The sequence below is a fragment of the Macrobrachium rosenbergii genome, chromosome 5 (assembly GCF_040412425.1).
Source record: "Macrobrachium rosenbergii isolate ZJJX-2024 chromosome 5, ASM4041242v1, whole genome shotgun sequence".
In the NCBI taxonomy this organism is placed as follows: Eukaryota; Metazoa; Arthropoda; class Malacostraca; order Decapoda; family Palaemonidae; genus Macrobrachium; species Macrobrachium rosenbergii.
In genome coordinates, this window is record NC_089745.1 from 37970490 (window position 1) to 37980489 (window position 10000).

The 10000-nt window shown below is 33.2% G+C and overlaps 1 protein-coding gene and 1 long non-coding RNA gene across 20 annotated transcripts in view; one reads left to right on the forward strand and one right to left on the reverse strand.

Moving 5' to 3' along the window:
* Positions 1–10000, forward strand: part of LOC136838671 (uncharacterized) — a 526494-nt gene that overhangs the window by 302889 nt on the left and 213605 nt on the right. The window lies entirely within an intron of this gene.
* The window catches only part of LOC136838668 (GTP-binding protein GEM-like), a 282807-nt gene that overhangs the window by 77720 nt on the left and 195087 nt on the right, over positions 1–10000 (reverse strand). The window lies entirely within an intron of this gene.

Genomic DNA, 10000 nt, shown 5'->3' on the forward strand with positions numbered 1-10000 from the left:
GCCGCCTGTGCACCTGACGTGATGCACTTAGTGGTTGGTGTGGGGTTTTCTCCCAGTTCCGCCTTTAGATTCTTGTACTTGGTCTTCATTATTTACCGGATCTCTGTATCTTGCTGTCCAACCACTCCAACTTTCATCTTTTCTCGGTCTTAAGAGCGGAATTGCCCAAAAGTGTCCCAGTGCTTGGCTTGACAGTCTAAATTCCATAATATCAATTATGTTTCCTTCATAATGAAATTATGGTTTGTAATGTCTACGTAGTTGCCTTATTCAGAGAGTACGAAGTTTTTTTTATCACATTTTCCACTGTTTAAAAAGAATACCTTCTAGTTATACTTATTATTTTTCGATTCATTGATAGATTAAGCTATGTGATTTTAGATTCTGATTTGACCTCCTCTGTACGCTTTTACAAATTGTTTAAATTTCCCCCACCAATTTGTGATACATATCAAACGCAAGTATATATTTATAAAGCATATTTTAACGGAATGCCGGAAATATCAACGTCCTAGAAATTTATATTTTAAAAACCACACAATGAAAGAAATTGTAGCTGGAAATAACGAATTTTCTTTTGAAACAAATCTAAGATTTTTACAACTCTGCAACCTATTGAATGAAATCTAATTTACGATGAATAAATTTTACACATGGAATTACTAACTAATCCTTTGGGCCAGCCGTAGAAGAGTTCTTTTATCTCAGTTGTCTGGTAAAACTACTCATTGAAAGAAAAACTTGAAAAATACGAAAGAAAACTTCTTCTCCACCTTTCATAACACTCATACTATCCGTTTCCCAAATGGCATTGACCTAATAACCTATTCGTGAAAGAGAGGTTCATTAATAACTAATTATACTGGGTTCAAATTTTTATATCTTGCGACCCCGACTTATGATTGGGTATAATCTCCATATCATTCCTTTCGTTTTCGGTCTCTTGATTGTGTGCAATTTGTCTCTGGCAATTGAATGTGTTCCATTTTTTTTTTATTTTCTCTTCATGGGAGGTGGTTTAAAGGGGAAATACAGTATCTAGAATCTAGATCATACTCGGGACCAATGGCAGTGTTTAACGCATAAGTGCTTATGCGTTTGTAAGGGTTACATATAGACTACTGATTTCCAAAAAGCATTTGTATATGTATACATATGTATATATGTATATGTATATAAATACATGTATATGTATATGTGTGTATATATATATATATATATATATATATATATATATATATATATATATATATTATATTTATATATATATATATATAGAGATAGAGAGAGAGAGAGAGAGAGAGAGAGAGAGAGAGAGAGAGAGAGAGAGAGAGAGAGAATTTATTTGCAGACTTTGTTTGTTTGTCCTTTTTTAATTTTAGCCTAGTTCATGCGATAGCAAATTATGAATCAGGTAACCTTAATTATATATAGGAAATGAATGATAGGAAACTGAAATTAGGAATGGCCTCGGCTCCCTTATTTTCATCCTCTAGTCAAGGGACCTTTGGGGGTCTTCTCTTCTCTGATGAGTTTCCGTTTGAATGCGGTACTGGATATTAATTAATGATATCTCCTGTTTGAGTTACACAGAATTTTCTTACGAAAATATACCGTCACTGGTTCCTTGATATGCACATTCCGTAGGAGATATTGCCGTCATTGCACCTCGCGCGGTCCACTGTAGGCATTAATTAAGATTCTTTGCAGCGTCTTTTATACCCATAGCTGCAACCCCTTTCATTCTTTTCACTATAATTCATATTCTCTTCCTTCTATCTTACTTCCCACCCTTTCCTAACAATTGTTTCAACATAATTTTCAGCGCTGAATGGCCTCATAGGTCCCATCAGCGCTTGGACTTTGTCTTAAATTTTATATTCAAATTCCAATTGTTCTGTATAGCAGACAGGCGTCGAAACACCGACGGTTTCCGACACAGAAACCATTCTTACTAATTTAGGAGATTTAAAACAACAACAAAAAATATGTGTGACTCATGCATCGACGTGTAGACAAAAAGATATTCATACCTCGGCAGGTGTAAAAGAGTAAAATGTTACACGAGTGAGATTTTGTGCTGTGTTCTCTGAAAGGCTCCACTTTAGATACACGGGTGCCCATTAAGTCTGCAGAAATGAGTGAAACTTTTATTTATGTTTATAAAATCTGTGAATACGAAGCCAAAGAAACTTCAAATTTTATTTAGTAGGAATCATATGACGTCCGGCAAATATTTCTAATGTTTCTCTGAGTGAATATTTTCGGAATGCTAATAAGGCAAGATTTTGTTGCATTTTACTGGAGTTCGAATGTAATAAGAATTTCTATATTTGCAGAACTGTAATGCAGCCAGAAATCTGTATTTTACTGGATTGCAATGTGATACGATTGATGTATCCTACCCAAGGTTCCTTTGTCTTTCTGAAATTTGCGTGAGTAAAAACAATCAACTCTTTCTCTTTCCTGAGTCTCGTTCGTTCTTTACAATTCCATTTCTCTTCTTCAGACATCAGATACTGTATATAATTCTAAGAGCAAACAAAGAAATTTTTATAACTACAAATAGTTTTGTAACAGTATTTCAGAACAACGTAACCACTGGCGCTGAACAGATGTCAAATGCCGTCTTAAATTTCACCTTCCCCGTAGGGGGGTAGAGCCGTCAGTGCACCCCATGCGGTACTGTAGGAATTATATAAGGTTCTTTGCAGCGTCCTTCCGGCCCCTAACTGCAACACCTTTCATTCCTTTTACTGTACCTTCGCTCACATTCTCTTTCTTCCATCTCACTTTCCACCCTATCCTACTTCAATCATGTGAATCAATTGTAACAATTGATTCATAGGTCGCTTGGCCTGTGGCCTAAATTCTCTTGTAAGATTCACCTTGTATTTTTATTAATTTATTTGCATTTTTATATGTTTATTTATCAATTTATTATCTTATTTTTCTAATAGCTGATCTCATCTTTCAGTATTTCCGATTTCCTTCTGTTACTTCTCTCAAAGGAACACCATATTCTCTGGAAGCTTGAATTTCAAGTCCATGGCCCCTGTGGTGGGCTTGTCGAAATCCCGCCTCGTGAGGTGAATTCATTAGGTAAAAGATATGTTAAACTGGAGATGGTCATGAGAGTTACTGTAGATATATATATCTCATGGATTAAGTACATTTTTATATGCACACCCTGAGAGTTTTACGGTTTAATAAACATGGATGAAATTGTGACCTCAGGGAAGGTTACGATCATTTGCAGTCTTGTGAGAACCAGACGTGTCAATACCTATCACTTATCAGCTGTTATTTAAATATAATTCTGCGTACGTAACTGGAGGGGGTATATATGGCCAGTTGATAAATAAGTCTTTTCTGTTTCTTGTAAGGTTCAGATGAAAGTTCTATTATTACAGTTTATCAATCACTATTATTATTATTATTATTATTATTATTATTATTATTATTATTATTATTATTATTATTATTATTATTATTATTATTATTATTATTATTATTATTTTTATTATTATTATTATTATTATTATTATTATTATTCAGAAGATAAACCCTGTTCATATGGAACAAGCCCACAGGGGCCATAGACTTGAAATTCAAGCTTCCCAACAATACGGTGTTCATTTGAAAGAAGTTACAGAACCGGAAATATAGAAAGGGACCAGTTATTAGAAAAGAAATAAAAAGATAACTTAATAGATAAATAGATAAAAAATACAATAATTAAATTAACAAAATACAAGGAGAATTGTTTTAGGGTAGTACTGCATTGCACCTTCGCTTGAACTTTTGAGTTCCTCGTTGGGCAGGTGGGTTCCGTTCACAGCTAGCACTCTGCTGGCCGCGAGTTCGAATCTTCGACTGGCCAATGAAGAATAAGAGGAATTTATTTCTGGTGATAGAAATTCATTTCTAGCTATAATGTGGTTCAGATTCCACAATAAGCTGTAGGTCTCGTTGCTAGGTAACCAGTTGGTTCTTAGCCACGTAAAATAAGTCTGATCCTTCGGGCCAGCCCTAGGAGAACTGTTAATCAACTCAGTGGTCTGGTTAAACTAAGGTATACTTACTTTTGAGGTTCCAACTGCATAACATCCTCAGAGAGACTGTTCCACAGTCCAACTGTGTGAGGAATAAAAAAACCTCAGAAACTGAGAAGTTCAGCCTTCCTTTTATGTAATCATTTATCTTAATTTTTATATTTATTTTGCATCGTTATTTGTTTTATTTCCCTCCTGTTATCAGTCTTTTACAGCATAGCATTCAGCTCTCCCTTGGAAGAGGCGCCATGGTCATTTCCTTTTAGTCTTGCTTCACGTCCCTTTCATTTCCCGTCCCTTCTCATTTTCTGTTGCTTGATTCCTCATTTTCTTTTAATATATTATGGTCCGACTTTTTTGTCCACATTTGTATCATTGCTTCTTCCGCTTCGTTTATTAACAGTGTGTTTGTGACTGTGCTTTTTCTTTCTAGCTTTTTAGTGTGTTAAAGTTTCTATATATATATATATATATATATATATATATATATATATATATATATATATATATATATATATATATATATATATATATATATATATATTTATATATATATATATATATATATATATATATATATATATATATATATATATATATATATATATATGTGTGTGTGTGTGTGTGTGTGTGTGTGTGTATGTATACACTGTATATATACACGCATATATATATATATACATATATACACACATATATATATACACACATATATATATACATATATATATACATTACATATACATATACATATACATATACATACATATATGATTTCTTTTAGTGCGTTGATATGTTCCAAGTAATAGAGCGGTTCGAATATATCTTAAACGGCGTATTTACCAGCGCGTTTTAGTTATTTTTACTTCAATCCGAATTAGGGCATAATATAAACATTAAAAAAATATATGTTAAATTGCTTGCCAGGAATTACCTCAGCACGAGCAACCTGTATGCAAATTGTCAAAGATAAAAGAAACCGCTCCTTTACCAAAATCGTGAAAATAAGAGACTTTGAATGCCACGCGAAATTCAAATATACTTCGTGGAACCTTTATTCAATAACAATATTTGCCTACCATCTTACTAACTAGTAAAAGATTCAAGAAGTAAAAGCGTAATTACGCATGACTCAGAATAACGGGAAGTATGAAAATAATAACCAGTTGGTTATCTACTTCAGGTTTTCGTGGTATTAATTTCAAAATGTCGGCTACTGAAATTCATAAATTATTTGCTAGTCTAGGTTAATTTTCGTTAATTCCTGGTATTTGTTTTGCAGTTCACAGGCTGAATTTTCTGGTGGAAATATTTACGGTGAGACGAGGAAAATGATTTCTTGTTAAATGACGCAGTAGGTGTTGAAACGTTAGGGCGTTGATACACACACACTCATGTATGTATGTATATATATATATATATATATATATATATATATATATATATATATATATATATATATATATATATATATATATATATATTTATATATATTATATATTTTTCAGTTTAATTTATTTTTTCTTTTGTAATAGCTGATCTCTTATATCTGTATGTCCTGTCCTCTTCTGTAACTTCGCTCAAATGAAGACCATATTCTTTGGAGGCTTGAAATTCAAGCCAATGGTTCCAGCGGGCTTGTCACACATGAATACGGGTTTTTCTTCTCCGAATGATAATGATAATAATAATAATAATAATAAGATATATAATATATAAAATTATAAGATATGTATATTTGTATATATATAAAATTATACATATATATATATATTTGTATATATATATATATATATATATATATATATATACATATATATATATACATATGTATGTGTGTGCGTGCGCGCGCGCGTGTTTACATTCCAGAAGCCACCACAGAAGGAACCTCTCCACGCACGTAAAATCTCCCTTCCATTTCCTGTTTACTCTACCCACCTGAAATTCTGGAATTAAGTCCAGGTTATATGGGCGACGTGTTTACTTCGCTCGACTCCGAAATTATTGATCTGGGCGTTGCGCTTCATAACCATATTTTGGACTGAAAGGGAAGTCAGGAAATTAAGTCGGTATGAAGAAGAGGAAGAATCTCTCTCTCTCTCTCTCTCTCTCTCTCTCTCTCTCTCTCTCTCTCTCTCATGCCTGGATTTCATTTCCCTTCGTATTGTTCCCGGCTCGTTTTCAGAACAGAAGGTCCTCTTCGAGATTTGAAATCATGTAGAATATTTCTTCCTGTTGAATGTTTCATTTACATTTCCTGCCTTTTTACCATTACTGCCGTTTTTAATGTTATCTTGATCATCATCGTTATATATTATTATTATTGTTATTATTATTATTATTATTATTATTATTATTATTATTATTATTATTATTATTTTACTTTTGTATTTATTTATTTATATATTAACTTGATAATTTATCTATTTTTCTAATACCTGATCTCCTCTTTCTGTATTTCCAGTCACCTTCTGTTACTTCTTTCGAATGAACACCATATTCTTTGGAAGCTTGAGTTTCAAGGCTTGTTCCTTATGAATATAGTTCATCTTCTGAATAATAATAATAATAATAATAATATTAATAATAATAATAATAATAATAATAATAATAATAATAATAATAATTAATTAATATTTTCCAAAGAGATTAATTTGATTTGATTAAATCTAGGCTATCCAGCCAAGCACTTAAGGGTACTTTCGGCCATTCAGTGTTTAAGACAGTGAAAACTGGGATTTGGAGTGGTTGGACAGCAAGATAAAGATATCCAGAAACTGAAAATGAAGCACAAGGATATAAAGGCGGAACTGGGAGAAAACCTCACAGACGCATTGCATTTCAAAACGTACGCAAAAGAGAATAGGAAGGCAAATTAGATTCACTTTTGTTCCTCAACGTTTCATTTCTTTTCTTTCTTGCTTTCTTTCTTCAGTTCTTTAGGTGAAAACCCTTATTATGGATAGAATTAACAGACTATAAACCCAAGAGGGCTCCAGAAGGAAATCAGCCTGCAAAGAGAGACAAGTTATAGGAACGGGTGATGATAAATAAATAAATAAATATGAGGGAATAGAAAATAAAACTGGTACACCTTAAATTCAGGAGACGTCAGCAGCAGCAGCAGCAGCAGAGAGCAGAAATGAATTTGCTCCTCGCTTAAACATTTGTAGATCAGAAGATTCCACAACTGCGCTAGGCAACCTATTTCACATTCTAGTTGTAGCCAAGATAAAACTCCTGGCAAACTGGGTAGTATTAAACCTGATGCTGGAAAATGGTGCAGTGGGTGCAAGCAAGGGTGTTAACGCAAAAGTTATAGGGAAAAAGTAGCCTTTACGCTAAAGGATCTGTACAGAAGCATGATCTTGGAGCATTGGGCCTTTCTTGCAAGCCTTTAGATGAATTGTTTGTTCAGTATATCGAGCGAGATGCTTCATGGGTAATTTTTTTTTTTTTTTGGTCAAATGCGGCATACAATTTGCAAGTTTTCCTTCGGCAGCATTCATATAGTATGTATATTCTCGTGTGTTTTCCTGGGAAAATCATAGGAAATACACTTTCTCTCAGCTAGATTGCCCCTTCTTTGTAAGTGTGTGTGAGAGAGAGAGAGATAGAGAGAGACCTGAGCAATGTGCCCCAAAATCTTCCATTTGTTCCTCATAAAATTTAAACCCATAGCAGTGAAATTGTACGAATTGTGAAAGAAGGGGTATATTATGTACAGAGAAAAAGTTATACCACTAAAATTTTCCTGTAACAAACGACCCACTTTCGCAAAGCAAGATACATTTGTCAGGCGCCTCATCTGCTTTTCTGAAAGATTTTGGCCTTCCCGCCCTCCACAAAACCTCCAGTTTCTGGGAAAATCTCACCCACGCTCTCCTTTCCCAATACGCGATAAGCTCTGTGAATCCATTATTTCAGGCACCGGTGCTTTTCTCAAGTCAGAGAAGGATGATTGGTGTTATTTGGGTCTTTCGTGGGAAGACTCGTCGACTTTCCTGATGCATGTTACGTTAGATGCTGTCGTCTTTATTTTCGCTGTAAAGGACAATATGCAGTTAACGTCAAGGCTTGTATGCAGACCTTTCTTAGCAAGGAAACGAGATTTGAAAAACAATTTAGGATTTTGAAAGGGATGCTAGTATATATATATATATATATATATATATATATATATATATATATATATATATATATATATATATATATATATATATATATATATATATATGTGTGTGTGTGTGTGTGTGTGTGTGTGTACATATATAGTATATACAGTATATATATATACATATATATATACACAGATGCTTAATGAAGTTTCTCTCTCTCTCTCTCTCTCTCTCTCTCTCTCTCTCTCTCTCACACATAAATCAGCAATCTCTTTTAAATGAAGCAGAATTTTCTTTTAACACAGAGCTCGACTGAAAATTTAATCTGCAATGCAAATCGAATAATGACAACAGTTGAAAGCGACACGTGTCTGAGATAAATAAAAAAATTGAGTCACATTATATTATGTTTCTACGCGAAACATCGTAGAATATTAAAAGTAGACAGATATCTCGGAAAGGTAACATTACTTTGAGACAGATGATATATATAAATTGTAATATATATTCTGGTAATACGTTAGATCACTTTGATTTTTAGTTTTTTCAAAGGCTAATCTTATTTACACTTGTATTTCTACGAAATGACTGACATATGAATCATGATGTTACGATCAATGTGACAATGTAGAAGTTCATTACTAACCAGTAAAATCGTGATTAAAACTAAAATAATTTCTCATTTTCACATTTAATCAGTCACGAGATGAAAATTATTTCATTTTACTCTACGCATCCTGGTGTGAGGGGAGAGGGATGGGGGGCGGGGGTGGGGAAGGTTCAGAAGTGTTAAATGTCACGACATATATTACGAGAAATAGTTAAAGCCTTCATTTTCGTTCAAGATGTACGAAGTAGACAGATCTTGCTTTGCTGTTGTATACAGCATCAAGATTCGTGACAGATTTATGAACATTCAACTATTAAGCCGAGCACTTGGAGACTCTCAGTCAGTAAGGGCTTAAGGCAGTGAGTAAAGAGGGTGTGAAAGTGGTTGGACAGCAAGGTTAAAGAAATGAAGCGGGGATGAAGGTAGAATAAAAGGATAGAAATTGGGTACAAACAACCTGTAGTAATGGTTACAGTGCACCACATGAGGTGTGCTGACGGTAGTGCCCGTCTACGTGGATCAGAATGCACAGCACATTATAAAATGAAACATTGTCGAATCTCGTGTAATGAAGAACAATCGTATGGAAATACTTGTAAATGGCATTTCTAGACAGTTAATTTTCAAACAATTTTACACTATTTTCACATTTATGTATTACTGCCACAGATGTGACTTACCATCTACGTAAGAGATGTTGTATCACTTCTTGTTTTAATCCTTCTTCCAGCTCAGGGACAAATTGAAACATCGCTGGTTTTAGCGATAGGCCGTTAGTATACCCACACACACACATGTATGTATATATACATTATATATGTATATATATGTTCTTATATGTGTGTGTATTTATGTATATTATGTATATATATAGATATATATATATATACATATACATACATACATACATATATATATATATATATATATATATATATATATATATATATATATACACACACACACACATCAAGTTCATTCCCTCATTCTATTAAACATACAACACTAACCATACTCCCTAACGTTAGAATATTACATTAAAAATAAGTTTCTTGAACGGACTTCATTAAACGAAATTTGACATTTGTCAGAATCGTTTCCCATTCTATAAGCTGAGAATCCCCTCGTTAAAATGATGAAAGTCAGAATGGCAAACATTTGTCGTAAATTTATTTTCCTTATTACATTTTTAGTTCCCGAAAAAAGGAAAAGAATCA